The sequence below is a fragment of the Cervus elaphus genome, chromosome X, assembly GCF_910594005.1.
Source record: "Cervus elaphus chromosome X, mCerEla1.1, whole genome shotgun sequence".
In the NCBI taxonomy this organism is placed as follows: domain Eukaryota; kingdom Metazoa; phylum Chordata; class Mammalia; order Artiodactyla; family Cervidae; genus Cervus; species Cervus elaphus.
The window spans coordinates 72689593-72711886 of record NC_057848.1 but is presented as its reverse complement, the minus strand read 5'-3'; the positions used below and the strand labels follow the sequence as shown (position 1 = coordinate 72711886).

The window sequence follows — 22294 nt, the reverse complement described above, 5'->3', positions numbered from 1 at the left end:
CACCTCTTCCGCCTCTTCCACCTCTTCTGGACGATCCTGAAGTTTCTGAATCATTGCCGACTTGATAACCTATAATATTAAAACACAAACACACAAACGACACAAAAACCAACAAAGAAATCTTGGGGACATGGTGGCCAAGTTAATTTAAGCCTTGCATAATTCAACGACTTTAATATTTTAAGTCATCAACAGATAGTTACTAAAGAGAAATGCTGTGTTTGACCTATAACTGTTCAACTTTACCAGTAAATAAATAAAAGCTATGATCTTTTTTTTTTTTTTTAAATCCACTGTTTGCTTTGCGAACAAAACCTAAAAATGACTAAAAAGAAAAAGTGACACCTATAAACACTGTGGTGTTGGAGAAGACTCTTGAGAGTCCCTTGGACTGCAAGGACTTCAAACCAGTCAATCCTAAAGCAAATAACTCCTGATTATTCATTGGAAGGACTGATGCTGAAGCTGAAACTCCACTATTTTGGCCACCTGATGCGAAGAACTGACTCATTGGAAAAGACCCTGATGCTGGGAAAGATTGAAGATGGGAGGAGAAGGGGATGACAGAGGATAAGATGGCTGGATGGCATCACCGACTCAATGGACATGAGTTTGAACAAGCTATGGGTGTTGGTGATGGACAGGGAAGCCTGGTGTGCTGAGACCACAGGGTCACAGAGAGCCTGAGTGACTGAACTGAACTGAATGTCCTGAAAATATCCATTAGGTCTAACTGTCCTAATATGTCATCTAGGATCTCTGTTGCCTTATTGATTGTCTGTCTGGAAGATTTGTCCACTGACGTCAGTGAAGTGTTCAAGTCTCCTCTATTATTGTATTCCCATCCATTTCTTCCTTTAGGTCTGTTAGTATTTGTTTTCTATATTTCAGTTCAGTTCAGTTGGGCAGTCTTGTCTGACTCTTTGTGACCCCACTGGACTTCCCATCTCTCAGAATTTTCCACAGTTTATTGTGATCCACACAGTCGAAGGCTTTGGCATAGTCAGTAAAGCAGAAATAGATATTTTTCTGGAACTCTCATGCTTTTTCGATGATCCAGCAGATATTGGCAATTTGATCTCTGCTTCCTCTGCCTTTTCTAAAACCAGCTTGAATATCTGGAAGTTCACGGTTCACGTATCGCTGAAGCCTGTCTTAGAGAATTTTGAGCATTACTTTGCTAGCGTGTGAGATGAGTGTAATTGTGCAGTAGTTTGAGCATCCTTTGGTATTGCCTTTCTTTGGGACTGGAATGAAAACTGACCTTTTCCAGTCCTGTGGCCACTGCTGAGTTTTCCAAATTTGCTGGCATGTTGAGTGCAGCACTTTCACAGAATCATCTTCCAGGATTTGAAACAGCTCTACTGGAATTCCATCACCTCCACTAGCTTTGCTCATAGTTAGTGATGCTTCCTAAGGCCCACTTGACTTTGTATTCCAGGATGGCTGGCTCTACACTATCATGATTATCTGGGTCATGATCTTTTTTGTACAGTTCTTCTGTATATTCTTGCCACATCTTCTTAATATTTCTGCTTATGTTAGGTCCATACCATTTCTGTCCTTTATTGAGCCAATCTTTGCATGAAATATTCCCTTGGTATCTCTAATGTTCTTGAAGAGATGTCTAGTCTTTCCCCTTCTATTGTTTTCCTCTATTTCTTTGCACTGATCACTGAGGAAGGCTTTCTTTCTCTCTTTGCTATTCTGTGGAACTCGCATTCTTTGGAATACCTTATTCTTACTCTATTTTATCTTATTTTATGACTGCAGATAGGATATCTGCCATACATCTACTAACTCAACTGCATGGAAAGCTGTTATCTTCTGTATGCTGATTTCACAATCTAACACATTATGATATTATTTTCAGTGGTTGATAAACTATGTATTCTTTTGGATTTTACAAATATATAATCAAGTCATATGCTGTACTTTCTTGTCAAGGTCCTGTATCTTCAATATCTTTTTTCTGATTGCACTGGCCTTCCACACAACATTAGGTAGCAACGGAAGTGGTGGAGTAGCAGGCAATGATGATGCCCCTCCTGGACTCCTTCATTGGGCCAGTGCACTGTCGCCAGCCCCAGTATGCAACCGGATCATATGTGCATACTCATTTTGAAGAACTGCCCTGGACCAGTGGGAGTGCCTCCATGGGATGCCATGGGAAGGGGTGCCCACCCCATGGAGCAGCCCACAGCCATGTAACCCCATACATTTTCATATGTTCTGTTTGTATAGTCATTCCATTCTAAATATTTCATCATTTCCACATAAATTGCTATTCATAAACTGAGAAATGCAGTTCCCAAAGCACAAGGGTCAGGCATCTGTTATTGATTTCTACTTTTAATGTATTTTAACAAGTACAATATGCACCTTAATAATTACAATATGGTCTACGATATAAATTTTATGATATATCTTGGGCCTTTCCTTTAGCCTTAATAGACTTTCAAATTGTGTATATTTTCTATATGCTGGAAAAGGATTTGTAATTTGGGAATATATCACTTCAAACACAACTATTAAATCAGGCTTAATAACTGATATTCAAATCTTATATTCAAATCTTCTGTAATCTTACTCATTTCTGCTCTATCAGTTTTTGAAAAATTAAATAGTTTAAAATCCTAATGGTGATTAACTGTTTAACTAGGGTTTGCACATTTTTCCTTATTTCAATTTTTGCCCTGTATATTTTAAGACTATGTTGTTAGATTCAAAGCATGTTCAGAACTCTGTCTGCCTTAAGAGTCTATTTTGTCTATTTCTACATCAGCTTTGTTTAATAGTGTACTGATATTTTTTCTCTTTATTCTCAACTCTGCATTGAAATGCTTACATAAAATTACTGATACATGTATTTTTACTCCTATCATCTTATTTCGTGTTTTCTCTTCACTGATTTCTTTCAATGCTTCCTGTTTTCCTTTCTGGCCTTCTATTAAATATCCCCTAAGGCTGTATTCTATTTAATGATCTTACTGACATCCTTCAATGTCACCATGGATACTGAAGCTATTATTAAAATTATTTTCAACCTAATCTCCTTCCTACAAAGTCCTCTCCTCTTTCTACTCTATTTCTTCCACTAGTAAGTTACTTATTTTATTCTTTTTCTGATTACCCCAACTTTTACCATATTTAAGAAACCTTTAATTTCAATCTATTCTCGTTTTTACTAACAAGAACTGACAAAGAACTGTCTTTTCACTTGTTAGAATTTTAGTTCTTTTTATTTCTAAATAACCCTAAATTAATCATCGTTATTACTAGCTCATGCAGTCAATATGCTTTCAATTATACCAATATGCTTACGAATTTTGAAATTTTATTTATTTATTTTGGCTCATCATTGCTTCCTACTTTCTTCCAAAGCTCAGTTTCCTTTTTACTAATATGATTTAATAGTTCTTTCCTCAATCCCCTAAAAGTATTAAACATCAACTTTACCCAAAATATTATTTCTAACACCCAAATTATCTGAAAACAGCAGCTTGGGTTCAGAGTTATTCTCCCTTAGTATTCTGAATTCTACCTTACACTGACCTCTGCCATTACTGAAAAAAATTTATGCTGTTGACCTACTGTTCTTTTATCAGTTCAGTACAGTCTCTCAGTCGTGTCTGACTCTTTGCGACCCGATGGACTGCAGCACACCAGGCTTCCCTGTCCATCACCAACTCCTGAAGCTTACTCAGACTCATGTCTATCGAGTCTGGTGACACCATCCAAACATCTCATCTTCTGTCGTCCCCTTCTCCTCCCACCTTCAATCTTTCCCAGCATCAGGGTCTCTTCCAATGAGTCAGTTCTTCACATCAGGTGGCCAAAGTATCGAAGCTTCAGTTTCAGCATCAGTCCTTCCAATGAATATTTAGGACTGATTTCCTTTAGGATTGACGGGTTTGATCTCCTTGTAGTCCAAGGGACTTTCAAGAGTCGTCTCCAACACCACAGTTCAAAAGCATCAATTCTTCTGAGCTCACTTTTCTTTAATAGTCCAACTCTCACATCCATACATGACTCCTGGAAAAACTGTAACTCTGACTAGGAGGACTTTTGTTGGCAAAGTAATGTCTCTGCTTTTTAATATGCTGTCTGGGTCATAGTTTTTCTTCCAAGGAGCAACCGTCTTTTAATTTCATGGCTGCAGTCACTATCGGCAGTGATTCCAGAACCCAAGAAAATAAAGTCTGCCACTGTTTTCCCCATCTATTTGCCATGAAGTGATGGGACCAGATGCCATGATCTTAGTTTTCTGAATGTTGAGCTTGAAGTCAACTCTTTCACTCTCCTCTTTCACTTTCATCAAGAGGCTATTTAGTTCCTCTTCACTTTCTGCCATAAGGGTGGCGTCATCTGCGTATCTGAGGTTATTGATATTTCTACCAGAAATCTTGATTCCAGCTTACACTTCATCCAGCCCGGCATTTCCCATGATGTACTCTGCCTATTAGTTAAATAAGGAGGGTGACAATATACAGCTTTAAAGTACTCCTTTCCCAATTTGGAACCAGTCTGTTGTTCCACGTCTGGTTTCAACTGTTGCTTCTTGACCTGCAAGCAGATTTCTCAGGAGGCAGGTAAGACGGTCTGGTATTCCCAGCTCTTTAAGAATTTTCCACAATTTGTTGAGATCCACACAGTCAAGGGCTTTGGATTTCCTTTGTGGCTCAGCTGGTAAAGAATCTGCCTTCAATGAAGGAGACCTGGGTTCAATTCCTAGGTTGGGGAGATCCCCTGGAGCAGGGAAAGGCTACCCACTCCAGGATTCTTCCCTGGATAGGTGGATCTGTTTCCTCTGGTGAGTTTTCAAAAATTTTTTTAATCTCTATAGTATTTTTTAAGGGTGTAAATTTGCTTTTATTTACCTTGCTCGACTCTTATACCTCATTCACTCTGGAAAAGTCTCATCTATTATCTTTGAACAGTCTCCTCTCCTTCTGTTCCTATTCTCTCCTCCGGAGATATTTAACTATATGCCAGAATAACAGAGCTTCTTAATCTGTTTTTCATATCTATTAACAGTTTTCATGCTTTACATTTCCGAATTTAGAGAACTTCTACAAATCTACCTTTGGATTCATTTGTTCTATTCATCTGTGTTTAATCTTATTAAATTCAATATGCTTTTAACCACTGAAATCTTTTCTATAAATTCAGTTGCATTCCTTTCCAAATCTACCTTCACCAGTGGACCATCAACAACATAATGCATCAGTACCTCTGGTAGCTATAGCTTAATGATTCTACACACAAATGTCACTTTTCATAATATGACATCAATATTCTTTTAAAGGTAACCTAAGTCCTTCCCATGAACTATATCCTGCATTTTCTAAGGGAGAACTGACAGTTTTGAGCAGCTCTTAAAGATGTCTAGTAACAATCTTTAGAAAAGAATGAATTTATAAATCAATTAGACTTTGATAAAAGAACAGGAAAATTTTTGTCATTTTTTGAAAAATTACTTATCAGTTTAGTGATGTTACTGAAGCGTCAATATACAAAACTACTTTATTTCTTTATACTAACAAACAAAATAAAATTACTAAACAATCTGTATCACTAATATCAGTAAAAATAGCAAAGTAAAGGTCTCCACATGCTGGTACACTAAAGAACAAAATAAATTGTCCAATTAATACTTTCCAAACCGAAAATTAACCTAGGACTTGCATCAACTCAAGCAACATTAACAAAATAAAAAACAACATTAAATGCACTAGTCATAGCAAACACCATCTTCCAACATCACAAGAGATGACTCAACACATGGACATCACTAGATAGTCAACACCGAAACCAGATTGATATTATTCTTTTTAGCCAAAGATGGAGAAGCTCTATACAGTCAACAAAAACAAGACTGGGAGCTGACTGTGGCTCAGATTGAACTCTTTACCGCAAAATTCAGACTTAAATGGAGGAGAGTAGAGAAAACCCCTAAGTCATTCAGTATAACCTAAATCAAATCCCTTACCATTATACAGTGGAAGTGACAAATAGATTCAAGGGATTAGATCTGACAGACAGAGTGCCTGAAGAACTATGGACAAGGTTCATGACATTGTACAGGAGGAAGTGATCAAAACCACCCCTGAGAAAAAGAAATGCAAAAAGGCAAAATGGTTGTCTGAGGAGTCCTTGCAAATAGCTGAGAAAAGAAGTGAAAGGAAACCGAGAAAAGGAAAGATATACCCATCTGAATGCAGAGTTCCAAAGAACAGCGTGGAGAGATAAGAAAGACTTCCTAAGTGAATAATGCAAAGAAACAGAGGAAAACAACAGAATGGGAAAAACTAGAGATCTCTTCAAGAAAATGAGAGAAACCAAGGGGACATTTCATGCAAAGATGGGCACAATAAAGGACAGAAATGATATAGACCTAACAGACGCAGAAGACATTAAGAAGAGGTGGCATGAATACACAGAAGAACACAAAAAACCTCCTAATGACCCGGATAACCACAATGGTGTCATCACTCACCTAGAGCCAGACATCCTGGAATGTGAAGTCAAGTGGGCCTTAGGAAGCATCACTACAAACAAAGCTAGTGGAGGTGACAGGATTCCAGCTGAGCTATTTCAAATCCTAAAGGATGATGCTGTGAAAGTGCTGCACTCAACACGCCAGCAAATTTGGAAAACTCAGCCAGTGGCCACAGGATTGGAAAAGGTCAGTTTTCATTCCAATCCCAAAGAAGGGCAATGCCAAAGAATGTTCAAACTACCATACAATTGCACTAATTTCACGTGCTAGCTAGGTCATGACCAAAATCCTCCAAGCTGGGTTTCAACAATACATCAACCAAGAACCTCCAGATGTTCAAGCTGGATTTAGAAAAGGCAGGGGAACCAGAGGTCAAATTGCCAACAGCTGGTAGATCACAGAAAAAGCAAGAGAATTTCAGAAAAAACATCTACTTCTGCTTCACTGATTACACCAAAGCCTTTGACTGTGTGGATCAGAGCAAACTGTGTAAAATTCTTAAAAGAGACGGGAATACCAGACCATCTTACCTGCCTCCTGAGAAACCTACATGCTGGTCAAGAAGCAACAGTTAGAACTGGCCATGGAACAACAGACTGGTTCAAAACTGGAAAAGGAGTGCATCAGGATGTATATTGTTACCCTGGTTATTTAACTAATGCCATGTTCGTTGACTCATATGCTGGAATCAAGATTGCCGGGAGAAATATCAATAACCTCAGATATGCAGATGACACCACCCTTACGGCAGAAAGCCAAGAGGAACTAAAGAGCCTCTTGATAAAGGTGAAAAAAGGAGAGTAAAAAAGCTGCTTAAAACTCGACATTCAGAAAACGAAAATCATGGCATCCGGTACCATAATTTCATGACAAATAGATGGGGAAACAATGGAAACAGTGAGAAACTTTATTTGGGGGGGTTCTAGAATCACCACAGATGGTGACTGCATCCATGAAATTAAAAGACGCTTGCTCCTTGGAAAAAAAGCTATGAGCAACCCAGACAGTGTATTAAAAAGCAGACACATCACTTTGCCGACAAAGGTCCGTCTAGTCAAAGCTATGGTTTTTCCAGTAGTTATATACAGATGTGAGAGTTGGACCAGAAAGAAGGCTGAGCACTGAAGAACTGATGATTTTGAACCGTGGTGCTGGTGAAGACTCTTGACAGTCCCTTGGACTACAAGGAGATCAAACCAGTCGATCCTAAAGGAAATCAATCCTGAATATTCATTGGAAGGACTGATGTTGAAGCTGAATCTCCAAAACTCTGGCCACTTGATGGGGAAGAGCTGACTCATTGGAAAAGACCATGATGCTGGGAAAGATTGAGGGCAGAAGGAGAAGGGGACGACAGAGGATGAGATGGTTGGATGGTATCACCGACTCAATGGACATGAGATTGAGCAAGCTCCTAGAGATGGTAAACTACAGGGAAGCCTGGCATCCTGCACTCCTTGGGATCGCAAAGAGTCAGGCACAACTGACCAACTGAACAACAACAACAAAACAGTAATGTTTATTAAAAACAAAATATTAAAAATAGAAAATATTTCTTAAAATAGGCTGATCCTCACTAAGAGCTGTGATTTTTATGGCATATTTTAACTTATCCCAGTCAATTCCCTGACAATTCCTCTTCTAAACATATACCCAAAAAATGCAAGAACAGTGACTCAAACAGATAATTGTTTATGAATATTCAGAGAAGCATTATACACAACAGACAAAAGTAGTTAGAAACCCAAGGGTACATCAACTTTTGAATGGATTTTTATTTATATATATATTTTTTCATTTAATTTTATTAGTTGGAGCCTAATTACTTTACAATATTGTAACGGTTTTTGCCATATTTTGACAGGAAACAGCCATGGAGTTACATGTGTTCCCCATCCTGAATCCCCCTCCCGCCTCCCTCCCCATCATATCCCTCTGGGTCATGCCAGTGCACCATCCCCAAGCACTTGTCTCATGCATCCCACCTGGACTGACGATCTGTTTCACACTTGATAATATACATGTTTTGATGCTGTTCTCTCAGATCATCCCACCCTCGCCTTCTCCTATAGAGTCCAAAAGTCTGTTCTATACATCTGTGTCTCTTTTTCCGTCTTGCGGTTATCGTTACCATCATTCTAAATTCCAAATATATGCGTTAATATACTGTATTGGTGTTTATCTTTCTGGCTTACTTCACTCTGTATAATGGGCTCCAGTTTCATCCATCTCATTAGAACTGATTCAAATGTATTCTTTTTAACGGCTGAGCAATATTCCATTGTGTATCTGTACCATAGCTTCCTTATCCATCCATCTGCTGATGGGCATCTAGGTTGCTTCCATGTCCTGGCTATTATAAATAGTGCTGTGATGAACATTGGGGTACACGTGCTTCTTTCAGATCTGGTTTCCTCGGTGTGTATGCCCAGGAATGGGATTGCTGGGCCATATGGCAGGTCTATTTCCAGTTTTTTAAGGAATCTCCACACTGTTCTCCATAGTGGCTGTACTAGTTTGCATTCCCACCAACAGTGTGAGAGGGTTCCCTTTTCTCCACACCCTCTCCAGCATTTATTGCTTGTAGACTTTTGGATAGCAGCCATCCTGACTGGCATGTAATGGTACCTCATTGTGGTTTTGATTTGCATTTCTCTGATAATGAGTTATGTTGAGCATCTTTTCACGTGTTTGTTAGCCATCTGGATGTCTTCTTTGGGGAAATGTCTGTTTAGTTCTTTGGCCCAGGTTTTGATTGGGTCGTTTATTTTTCTGGAATTGAGCTGCAGGAGTTGCTTGTATATTTTTGAGATTAATCCTTTGTCTGTTGCTTCGTTTGCTCTTATTTTCTCCCATTCTGAAGTCTGTCTTTTCACCTTGCATACAGTTTCCTTCGTTGTGCAAAAGCTTTTAAGTTTCATTAGGTCCAATTTGTTAATTTTTGCTGTTATTTCCAATATTCTGGGAGGTGGGTCACAGAGGATCCTGCTATGATTTAGGTCAGATAGTGTTTTGCCCATGTTCTCCTCTAGGAGTTTTCTATTTTCTGGTCTTATAGTTATATCTTTAATCCATTTTGAGTTTATTTTTGTGTATGGTGTTAGAAAGTGTTCTGGTTTCATTCTTTTACAAGTGGTTGACCAGTTTTCCCAGCACCACTTGTTAAAGAGACTGTCTTTTTTCCATTGTATATCCTTGCCTCCTTTGTCGAAGATAAGGTGTCCATAGGTACGTGGATTTTTCTCTGGGCTTTCTATTCTGTTCCATTGGTCTATATTTCTGTCTTTGCACCAGTACCATACTGTCTTGATGACTGTGGCTTTGTAGTACAGCCTGAAGTCAGGCAGGGTGATTCTTCCAGTTCCATTCTTATTTTTCAAGATTGCTTTGGCTATTCAAGGTTTTTTTGTATTTCCATACAAATTGTGAAATTATTTGTCCTAGTTCTGTAAAGAATACCATTGGTAGCTTGATAGGGATTGCACTGAATCTATAGATTGCTTTGGGTGGTACACTCATTTTCACAATATTGATTTTTCCAATCCATGAACACATATTTCTCCATCTATTTGTGTCCTCTTTGATTTCTTTCACCAGTGTTTTATAGTTTTCTATGTATAGGTCTTTTGTTTCTTTAGGTAGATATACTCCTAAGTATTTTATTCTTTTTGTTGCAATGGTGAGTGGTTTTGTTTCCTTAATTTCTCTTTCTGTTTTCTCATTCTTAGTGTATAGAAATGCAAGGGATTTCTGTGTGCTAATTTCATATCCTGAAACTTTACTATATTCATTGATTAGCTCTAGTAATTTTCTGGTAGAGTCTTTAGGGTTTTCTATGTAGAGGATTGTGTCATCTGCAAACAGTGATAATTTTATTTCTTCAATTGCTATCTGGATTCCTTTTATTTCTTTCTCTGCTCTGATTGCTGTGGCCAAAATTTCCAAAACTATCTTGAATATTAGTGGTGAGAGTGGGCACCCTTTTCTTGTTCCTGACTTCAGGGGAAATGCTTTCAATTTTTCACTTGAATGGATTTTTTTTTCATTTATTTTTATTACTTGGATGCTAATTACTTTACAATATTGTAGTGGTTTCTGCCATACATTGACATGAATCAGCCATGGATTTACACGTGTTCCCCATGCTGAACCCCCCTCCCACCTTCCTCCCCATCCCATCCCTCTGGGTTATCCCAGTGCACCAGCCCCGAGCACGTGTCTCATGCATCCCACCTTAACTGACAATCTGTTTCACACCTGATAATATACATGTTTTGATGCTGTTCTCTCAGATCATCCCACCCTCGCCTTCTCCCATAGAGTCCAAAAGTATGTTCTGTACATCTGTGTCTCTTTTCTGTCTTGCATATAGGGTTATTACAATCTATCTAACTTCCATATATATGCATTAGTATACTGTATTGGTGTTTATCTTTCTGGCTTACTTCAGTCTGTATAATGGGCTCTGGTTTCATCCATCTCATTAGAACTGATTCAAATGTATTCTTTTTAATAGCTGAGTCCTATTCCATGGTGTATATGTACCATAGCTTCCTTATCCATTCGTCTGCTGATGGGCATCTAGGTTGCTTCCATGTCCTGGCAATTATAAACAGTGCTGCGATGAACACTGGGGTAAACATGCTTCTTTCAGATCTGGTTTCCTCAGTGTGTATGCCCAGGAGTGGGATTGCTGGGGCATATGGCAGGTCTATTTCCAGTTTTTAAGGAATCTCCACACTGTTCTCCATAGTGGCTGTACTAGTTTGCATTCCCACCAACAGTGTATGAGGATTCCCGTTTCTCCAACCCTCTCCAGCATTCACTGCTTGAAGACTTTTGGACAGCAGCCATTCTGACTGGCGTGTAATGATACCTCACTGTGGTTTTGATTTGCATTTCTTTGATACTGAGTGATGTTGAGCATGTTTTCATGTGTTTTTTAGCCATCTGTATGTCTTCTTTGGAGAAATGTCTGTCTGGATCTTTGGCCCAGTTTTTGATTGGGTCATTTATTTTTCTGGAATTGAGCTGCAGGAGTTGCTTGTATATTTTTGAGATTAATCCTGTGTCTGTTTCTTTGTTTTTTTAAGAGTACACATACAATGGAATAATACTGTTGCTGCTGTTAAGTCACTAAATCATGTCTGACTCTTCTGCAACCCCATGGTCTGTAGCCCACCAGGCTACCCTATTCATGGGATTACCAATGCAAGAATACTGGAGTGGGTTGCCATTTCCTCCTCCAGGAGATCCTTCTGACCCAGGGACCCAACCTTCATCTCCTGCATTACCAGGAGGGTTCTCTACCACCGAGCCAGCCACCAGGGAAGCCCACAATGGAATAGTATGCCATGAAAAGGAATGAAGTTCTGATACATGCAACCACATAACACTGAAAATGCTGAGACTAAGTGAATGAAGCCAAACACAAAACAGCAAGACTGAGAGGAAGAGGTATGTGGAGTTACTGCTACATGGATATAAGCTCTGCTTGTGTGATGAAGAAGTTTTAGAAATACACAGGGGTGATAACAGAACAACACTGCACAAATACTCAATGCCACTGAATTATACATACATACCTGAAATGACAAACTTTATGCTAAGTTATTTTACCATAATAAAAACAGAAAAAATTTGAAATTTAATGAAAAATATTAATCTACACATCGAAGAGGGCTTCCCTGGTGGCTCAGCAATAAAGAACCGAGGAGACGCAGGTTCCATCCCTGGGTCTGGAAGATTCCCTAGAGGAGAGCATGGCAACCCACTCCAGTATTCTTGCTGGCAAAATTCCCATGGATAAAGGAGAATGCTGCGCCACAGTCCATAAAGTCACAAAGAGTCAGACACGACTGAAGCAACAAACATCTAAGAAGCTTAATAAACTGCGAGTTGGATATATTTCAAGAGCTCCAGACCTATACATGTCAATGTAAAACATGAACAAATGGTACAGGGACAACTGGTCACACGCCAAAGAATTAAGTTGGACCCTTATTCCACACCAAATACAAAAACGAACTCAAAGACCTTAAATGTAAGAGCAGTGTGAAAACTATAAAATTCTTAGAAGGAAAGAAGTGAAAACCTGCATGACCTACGAACAGGCAAGGGCTTTCTACATGATATCAAGAGAAAAAGTGACAAAAACAAAAATACTGGATTGCATCAAAATTTAAAGCTTTGTGCTTCAAAGGATACCATCAAGAAAGTTTAAAAAAACAACCACAGAAAGGGAGAAAATATTTGCAAATCATGTTTCTGTTAGCCCTTGTATCAAGAATACATAAAGAATTCTTAAAACAAAAAGATAAATAACCCTGATTTTTTTTAAATGGGCAAAGGATATGAATTACATTTCTTCAAAGAATATATACAAGTGACCAATATACACATGGAGAGCTGCTCAACATCACAGTCACCAGGAAATGCAGATCAAAATCACAATGATACAAGGATATGTTGTGCAATTCAGGGGATACAGCCAACGTTTCATGACTATAAATGGAGTATAACCTTTAAAAGTATGAATCACTATGTTTTGATACCTGTAATTTACATAATATTATACATCAACTATATGTCAATCATAAAAATCATGAGAGACCACTTTTTATCCATTACAATGACTACAGTCAAAAAGACAAACACTAGCAAGCATCACCAAAAGAAATGTACTTGAATGTTCAGAGAAGCAGTTTCAGAACAGTCCAAAACTCTTCATATTTACAAAATCAAACTACCCATCATTAGCAGGAGAACAAAAGAACACTATACAGCAATAATGATCTTCAACTGCAACCAACAATAAGACAGTCTCACAACTACATTAAGAGGAAGACAGACACAAAAAGATTACATACTATGTGATTCTATTTATATTAAGTACAAAATTTTTAAAAATTTATGCTGCTACAAGTCAGAATAGAGATTAACTAGAAGGGCAGTGCTAGTGACTAAAAATGAGCATGAAAGGGGTTTTTGAGGACCTAGTAATTTCTACTCCTGATCTGGCTGCTTGGGAAAACACAGAACCCAGGTGTTTTCAGTTACTGAAAAATCACTGAGCTGCATACATTTATGACATATGCACCTACCTGTTCCTGTGTGACATCATACTTCAACATAAACTTAGATACGGTTCTATTTACACACACCTCTGTATTTACTGAGTGACCACCATGTCACACACAAATTTTCTACCTTCAAACGTATACATCTAAAGAAAATAGCAATCAGGGACACCCTACTAGTCAACCTACACTAGTCAATAAGCCAGGATCAAGCACAAAGGGCTACAACTGGCTTTTCACTGCTTCACTTAAATATGAATTAAAATGATTTAAAGAAAACGAAATAGTAAGAAAGCCAGGCACTGTTCTGCAGAAAATAAAACATTTTAAATAAGAGCTATGTTTTAGGAACATTTGTGTCAAAACTGCTTGTTAAAGGGGGAAGGAGAGCAATGTTAAAAGAGGAGTCTGTTTCTTAGCTAAATGTCTGCCCCATCACTGCAGGCACCCCTGCAATTGCCATTAAAGACTCAACTTAGGAGATAAATAAGCCATCCCTCATTCACCACCAAATTCCTCCCCCCTCACAACTCAACCAAGGCTACAGTGAAATCCACAGCAAGTCTCAGCTTCACTAGGAAGGCCTGCTAGTCAATGATCTAGTCAATCAGCCAATCATTTAATAGGCAAGGGAAAAGGACATCCCCAAGTTGCAGCAAAAACTAAAGTTCTATCAAAAATATATTTGCACACTTATAGCAATTTTATAAGTTCACTGTGGTTTTTCGTGGGTATTGTTGCTAGTTTAACATGTCTGCCTATAGATAATCCAGAACTGAGCACGATAATTTTTATACCATCTCACCTCAAGTAGAGGCAGGATTAGCAAGTATGGTAATTAATCTACAATTTCTCCCTTCCCCCATATCTCCAGTGTTCCTACCCAGAGACAAAGACATCCCAGGTTATCTATACCGTGACTGACCAAGATTCACACAGTTCCGCCTGTTGTACTTCACAGAACACTCTAGAGGTCTTAGGAAAAGACAAATCCAGTGACAGAAGGAGAGACACCTACTGAATATTAACTCAAATATTAACAGCATAAAGGATATGCCAAAGTATTTTTCTTGAAAGGTTTTCACCACCAGAATTTTTCTTTCAGCTCTTCCAAAATCAATTTTTCAGTTTAACTTCTGTCTTAAGTACAAGTTGTTCCAAAACATGGTCCTTACCGCCTCTCTTGGAAAACACTCTGTTCCGTGTTTGATTATCTTCACAGTCATTACTAGACTCTTGGATAAAAATTTAACATGTGAATAGCATCTAAATAATCACTGCAGTATTTATATTATTGTAGTATCTAAATAGTATTGTCACGAGAAATTACCAAGAAAAAATAAATATATTCATAAGTCAGCATGTGAACAAAATTTTAAATTTTAAAATAACAACAAAATACAAACACATTATTCAGTCAGTTCTTTTTAAAACTCACCTAACATACCTAAATACTAAATGTTTAGCATGTATCTGTCATGTTCTAAGCACAACCAAAAAATACAAATTTCAAAAATGTCATGAAACAGTTTCAGAAATATCTGAACATTTGAGTAGTCAATCGGATCTCAGAAATGCATAACTATTATATTTTTAATGTCATCATTATTTCTGTAAATTGCCTTTCTTAATAAACCTGAGACATTAGTGTTTTTTTAATATATGCAAAGTTTCCCCCATCCATCCTAATGGAAGCATTTGGGGATATCCTGGCTTTCTGTTCTTAGTAACATTATTAAGTAACATTATCAGAGTTTCTGCATAGTAGTATGAGGATCACTACACTGAAGGATGACTAAAAATTATCAGGAAAGTTGGTTAAAAATAAATTATCAGAACCCACCCTAGAGATATTTATTTTGAATGTGCAGAGTGACATCAAGGAATGAACAATTTTTCTAAATTAAAAAATTATACATTATTGATATAACATTCAGTAATACCTTTAAGCTTTCTAGAAGATTCCAATAAAGCCATATTTGGAAAATACCAAGATGGTTTCAAGGAATCTTTGTACATATCACCAACATTTGGTACCGGAGAACTTTAGATCCCAGTAACGACATATGTGGCTAACCAGATAAAAAGCGATCAGTTGTTTATATACAAAAGTACTAATCTACTCAATTAATATTGATTTATAGTAAACAATGACCCACAGGTCTTGTTGCAGGCTCCTATTTGAGATGATATCAACAATTGACAATACTCCTGAAGAGTCATTTAACATCAAGACAACCTTCTCAGAAGCAAGATTTCATACAAGGGAGTTGAAGAGGAAAGAATGAATTCTGGAAAGATTCTTAGAAAAATCTGGAATAATGGAATTATTAGTTGATGATATAATAATTCATCATCATCTGGAATAATGATGATGGTAGCTAACATTTATTGCCATATATGAAAGAAAACCTATGAATTAATTTGGGACCCGACAAGGAGAAAGACACCTCACATAACCTTTGGCCAACTGTTCTCCTAAAACAAACTTAGTTATTTTGACCACATTGGGAATTAAAATAGGCTAATGACATTAGGAGAAGTTGGGTGAGGAGTACAATTACATTAGAGGCAAGGTGAAGGAAATCTGTACTATTTTTGAAACTTCTTGAGTCAAACGATTTCAAAATAAAAAGTTATTTAAAAACAAATTATCTCTGTAGACTTAAAAATAAAGCTAAGCACAAACAAAACTGAGATAATGAGCCCAAGATTAGTTATAATCTATTAATTATAGAAAACTAATGTAATAATAACACATAAAACTCAGTATCTGTCTGACACTCTTCTAAATGAATTCTATTTTAACTTTTTAAATCTTCACAAAAACATTATGAGGTAGGTATTATCCTCAATTTATAAACAGAGAAAAAGAAATACAAAGTTAAACATGTCTTTTTAAGATAATACAACTGACAGGAAGAGAAGGATCTGGGTCTCAAACCCCAGGTGTCTGATTCCAAAATCTGAGCTCCTTCTTGCTATACTGTACCAGCTAAGGGACACAAGATACAGGAAAAATAACCACAAAATACACTATATATCTGTGTGCAGAGAAAAAAAGCTTCTACCATGATAGCAAACCCTGCTTTTTAAGTTATAAAGACTCCATAGATCAGTGGTTACCAAATCAAAGAGGCATCAGTCATCAGGGAGGCTTTTAAATACAGGATCCAGGGCCTCACTCAAACCTCCTCAATCAGGTTCTCTTGGGAAAGTATTATTAATTATTTAAGTCTATCTTCTGCTAACAATATCCTCACCATTTTCTGTATTCCTCCAAACCAGAGTGTCAGTACTTTTACATAAATGTCTTTGATTTCAGCAATGATCCAGTCTCAAATCCTTTTCCACTGGAAATACTTATTTGAGTCTGAATAAGGACCTACATGCCCCAAATTGTATTTATATATGAAAGTGAAATTTTGCTTCCTGACTTGCTCTACTATCCTCTTTTTCTTAAGGCAACACAGCATTCAAAAGGTGTACTGCATAGATTAGTTAAGATAGATGACAACAGCCCAGATGAGGAAGGCTGAATTCTTGGTTAAGGCTCTGCCTATCCTACTTTGGTCACAAAGAGTCAGACACAACCGAGCGACTGAACTGAACTGAACTGATACTGCTTTGGGGCTTCTGTGGTGGCTCAACTGGTAAAGAATTCACCTGCAATGTGGGAGACCTGGGTTGGGAAGATCCTCTGGAGAAGGGAACGGCTAACCACTCCAGTATTCTGGCCAAGAGAAGTCACGGATGAAGCACAAGCTGGAATCAAGACAGCTGGGAGAAGTATCAATAATATCAGATATGCAGATGATGCCACCCTTATGGCAGAAAGCCAAGAGGAACTAAAGAGCCTCTTGATAAAAGTGAAAGAGAGTGAAAAAGCTGGCTGAAAACTCAATATTCAAAAAACAAAGATCATGGTATCTGGTCCCATCACTTCATGGCAAACAGACAGGGAAACAATGGAAACAGTGGCTGACTTTATTTTCTTGGGCTCCAAAATCACTGCAGATGGTGACTGCAGCCATGAAATTAAAAGACGCTTGCTCCTTGGAAGAAAAGCTATGACCAACCTAGACAGCACATTAAAAAGCAGACACATTACCTTGCCAACAAAGGTCCATCTAGTCAAAGCAATGGTTTTTCCACTAGTCATGTATGAATGTGAGTTGGACCATAAGGAAAGCTGAGCGTCAAAGATGCTTTCAAACTGTGGTATTGGAGAAGACTCTTGAGTCCCTTGGACTGCAGGGAGACCAAACTAGTCAATCCTAAAGGAAATCAGTCCTGAATATTCATTGGAAGGACTGACGCTGAAGCTGAAGCTCCAATACTTTGGCCACCTGACGCCAAAGAATTGACTCATTAGAAAAGACCCTGATGCTGAGAAAGATTGAAGGCAGGAGGAGAAGGGGACGACAGAGGATGAGACGGTTGGATAGCATCACCGACTGGATGGAAATGAGTTTGAGCAAGTTCCGGGAGTTGGTGATGGACAGGAAAGCCCTGCGTGCTGCAGTTCATGGGGTCGCAAAGAGTCGGACACGACTGGGCGACTGAACTGACTGATAGGTGCCTTATAAAACCGTGTTTAAATAAATCAGAGTTGGAACAGACTAAGATAATTTTATTTCCTCCTTAGCATGGATTCTAGACACTAAATTCTTAAGTCACTACGAAAAACAGTGAACTTACCTCTCCAGAAATCAGAGCTATCACCTTCTTCAAACTTGTTATTTGAAAAACCTACACGAAACATAAAATTAAACTTGTAAATTTCGGAAAACAACTACCTAAATCAAATGACCAAAAACCAATTTCGTCTGCAGAAGAAAGAGAAACACCTTACAGGGACTGCTAGTTATGATGTCCCTTTAAAACTGTATAAATTACACACAACTATATATAAAAATAGTGAATTAGAATGCATATGCATTGTATGACAACTTCTGCCTTGTGTCACTTTATTAAGATTAAAATACCAGCCAATCTTATACTACCTGAAATGTTACGTATTCCTCCATATGTACATGAGTGAAACATGGTATGTGTGTGTGTATCTCACTATAACCACTATGTACTTTCTATTCAAAATATCAAATTTTTAATTTTATAAATTATACTTTCATCTGATGGAGGACAACTAAATTACAATCCAATATCATATCATTTTTCCCTTCTCAGTATCAAGGAAATTCTACCAACTTCTGTTTATAAAATTTTAAAAACAATCTTTCACCAAACTCTGCTTTCAAGTTTCTCATTTAATAAAACCTTGTGTCTAGATCTATGCATCTCTGGAAAATATAGATGTGGCTCTAAAATTCACTTTAAAAGCATCTATCAGTAATATTTCATACATTTTTAATATATGAGTTTTAATAAAATGATCTTTTTGGTACCTGAGTAACTACAAGTTACTCAGATAATGTAACTTAAAATTAAATGTCAATATGCAATGTCTCTCAATCATGATCTAATTCAAATAATAAAATATATTAAATTATGGCTTCAATAGTACAGAGACCAATCAATTACTGTTTGAGAGACATTAAGTTTATATGCAAAGTGTCTACATATCAAGTCATTTAATATCTCAGGCTCAACAAAATCTCATGTCCCAGCATTAAACTCCAGAGACATTTAATACACAATTAGCATATTAAAAAGTAAGTATCAGGCCACATATGGCCTCTATATATGAATGGATAACACTTTTTCCTTAAGCAGATATATAATTTCAAAATAAAGATAGTCCCTACAAAACCAGTATATATAACAAAACAGATTTTTTGGTTATTTTATTTATTTAAATACTTGCAAGTTTTGAAGTTGGTTCAGAAAAAGATTACACTCGACTACCCTCTACAATTGCCCCTTCCCCTCCATATACCTTTCCCAGAAAAGTCAAGTGCTGAGTCTCCAAAATGCTTGAGAAGTCTTCCATCTATGTACTATCGGTTTTGATCTCAAACTCTACATAAATTCTACTTTATAGTTTTTAAAGTATTTTAGACACAAAACACAAATTCAAAACTTCTACTGGTTCTTTTGGAGAAGGAAATGACAACCCATTCCAGTATTCTTGCCTGGAGAATCCCAGGGACAGAGGAGTCTGGCAGGCTACAGTCCACGGGGTCGCAAGAGTCAGACACAACTTGGACAGAGGAGCCTGGCAGGCTACAGTCCACGGGGGTCGCAAGAGTCAGACACAGCTTAGCAACTAAACCACCACCACTGGTTCTTTGTTCAAGTAAAGATGGAAACTCAGATTCACCCCCTGGAAGTTTAAGATAGATCTCTTGCTGCAGGAGCAGGGCAAGGAACTCGTGAGTACAGGAGAAAAGAGGTGGGGTTCACCTGTGGGGTAAATCAATTTGATGAGATGCTGCAACAAGTAGCATGGCTATTAAAAAGGAAAACAAGAAAACTAAGTAGAATAGCAAACACATCCAAAGCAGCATAAAGTGCTGCTCTGAACTATGATTAGGAAAGTGATAGCACTCCCTTGTGATCTCCATGAACTCTTGGGAAAGGCACACACTTCCTATGTATGTTATAAGGAAACAGAACTCAATGACTGTAAGGTATCACTTAAGTTTCCATTGAAAGACATCATAAGCAGATTACCTCTGTTTCCAAAACTCTTTCCAACTCCAAAACCACCCACTCTGGACGTATTCTCTCTTTTATTAGACTCACCAGGATCTGAAAAGGTTCAGATACAATTAAAACTTTTTAAAGTATAAAATCAAGTGTGTCATCAATAACTAGGAATTAAATGAATCTGTGTGGTAAGGGAACTTCCAAGGATGAGGAGAGAGTATTACAGGAACTTATGAAATTAAAATATACCTGCAACTTCTTTTTAAAAAATTCTTACATTATACCAAAGTAAAAACGTAAATATACTACTGCTGAAATACAGCTCTCAACTAGTTGCTATTCTACTAGAGAACTTTAACCAAGAAATTCAATTCTACAATTGAACTCTATTCAACTCTCATTTTCTATATATTGAAACCTCACCCTGACAGATCCAGCTATTTACATTATACCTCTATGTGAAAGTCACTGCTAATGAAAATTCTATACTCTTGTCTTATTATTATTCATTATTTATTCATTTTTAAAAAAATATTTATTATTTATTTGGCTGCACCAGGTCTTAGCTGCATCATGAGAACTCTTAGTTGCAGCATGTAGGATCTAGTTCCCTGACCAAGGATCAAACCAGGGCCCCTGGTATTGGCTGCATAAGAGGCTTAGGTCACTGGACCACCAGGGAAGTCCCTATTCATTTTCCTGGTACTTAAATCACACTCAATCTACTTTTTAAAATTAGAATTACGATGGAGCTAATATAATAACGAAAAAATGCTAACAATACCACTTCCCTTTACCTCCCACTCCTCCATAGTATTTCCCCATATCAACCTTCTTAGTTTTATATTCCACTATACAACTCTGAACACCCAACATTTTAATTCATAAAACAACTTTCCATACTCCACGCTGTGAACTTCTAATATCTTCTATTTCCTACATGCTATTCCTTCAGCATGACATTCCTTGCTTTCCTATTTTTCCTAGCAAAATTCTTTTCACTCTTCAAAAGCCTGAGTCAAAACCCACCTCTCCTGTGAAGTCCTCCTTCAGTCCTCCATCTGTAATCAATTCATCAATCACATTCCCACAGCATACTATGTGTATCTCTTTTTAAGCAATATTTCTTTCCATGTGCTTCTCTACCACGAAATTAAGAATTTTGAGGGCAGAGTTTCTATGGCCAGCAGCACAGTTATTTAAAACATAAACTTAAGCACCCCAAACATCACAAATAGCCACTTTAAACTATCATTGGGATAATTATCATAATCTTGTGATTTTCACAAATTGTCTTCCCTACATCTATAATATCCTAATACAGAGGAGCTAAGAGATCTGTGAAATTCCTAATGCCACATGCAAAACTGTGTATATGCAACTATCAGCATTTTTATCAGATTCTAAAAAAGCATGTGATTTAGGAAGATAAGGCTTTTTAGGCCATATCTCACAGAAGATAAAAAGCCAACCAATATATATTTTAGGTAATTAAAAGTCAATTTTAAAACCATGTTACTAGATATACCCAAGTTGTGAGAAAAAAATACCATAAAGATTGAAACAAACTAGAATGGTAAACTGAATCATTTGGGAAAGGTGTAGTTCTTCTATAAATTTCCAGGATTATATGCAGTATTAAAGAGTACTTTTTTTTTCTTAAATATTATCAGAGTATAGTTAATTTACAATTCTGTGTTAGTTTCAGGTATACAAAGTGATTCAGTTTACATATACATATATTCATTCTTTTTCAGATTTTTTCAAAGATAACTTTTAAAGTATCAATATTCACAGTTTTGATCAGAAATTTAATGTATTTAAATCTACAACATATTGAATTAACAATTCATAGTAAAATCTCAGTGATGGTTTTCTCATTTAAAAAGGCTCTAGTCAACAATGTTTAGAAGTCTGCATCAAAAAATATCATTCTAAATTAGGATTTTAAAATATATCCAAATATTAAGTAGCTCCCTGAGTGTCCTATTAAGCTATTTGTTATTTCCTAGTAGTAGCAAACAAAATACACACTTGAATCTCTAAGCACAACTACATGGTCCAAAACATTACTGCCTCTCACTTAATATGCAGGCTTAAA

At 37.2% G+C, this 22294-nt stretch overlaps 2 protein-coding genes across 6 annotated transcripts in view; one reads left to right on the top strand and one right to left on the bottom strand.

Moving 5' to 3' along the window:
• Positions 1 to 22294, top strand: part of LOC122689685 (probable ATP-dependent RNA helicase DDX4) — a 727334-nt gene that overhangs the window by 560223 nt on the left and 144817 nt on the right. The gene's annotated exons all lie outside the window — the stretch shown is intronic.
• The window catches only part of LOC122689687 (probable ATP-dependent RNA helicase DDX4), a 437080-nt gene that overhangs the window by 380875 nt on the left and 33911 nt on the right, over positions 1 to 22294 (bottom strand). The window lies entirely within an intron of this gene.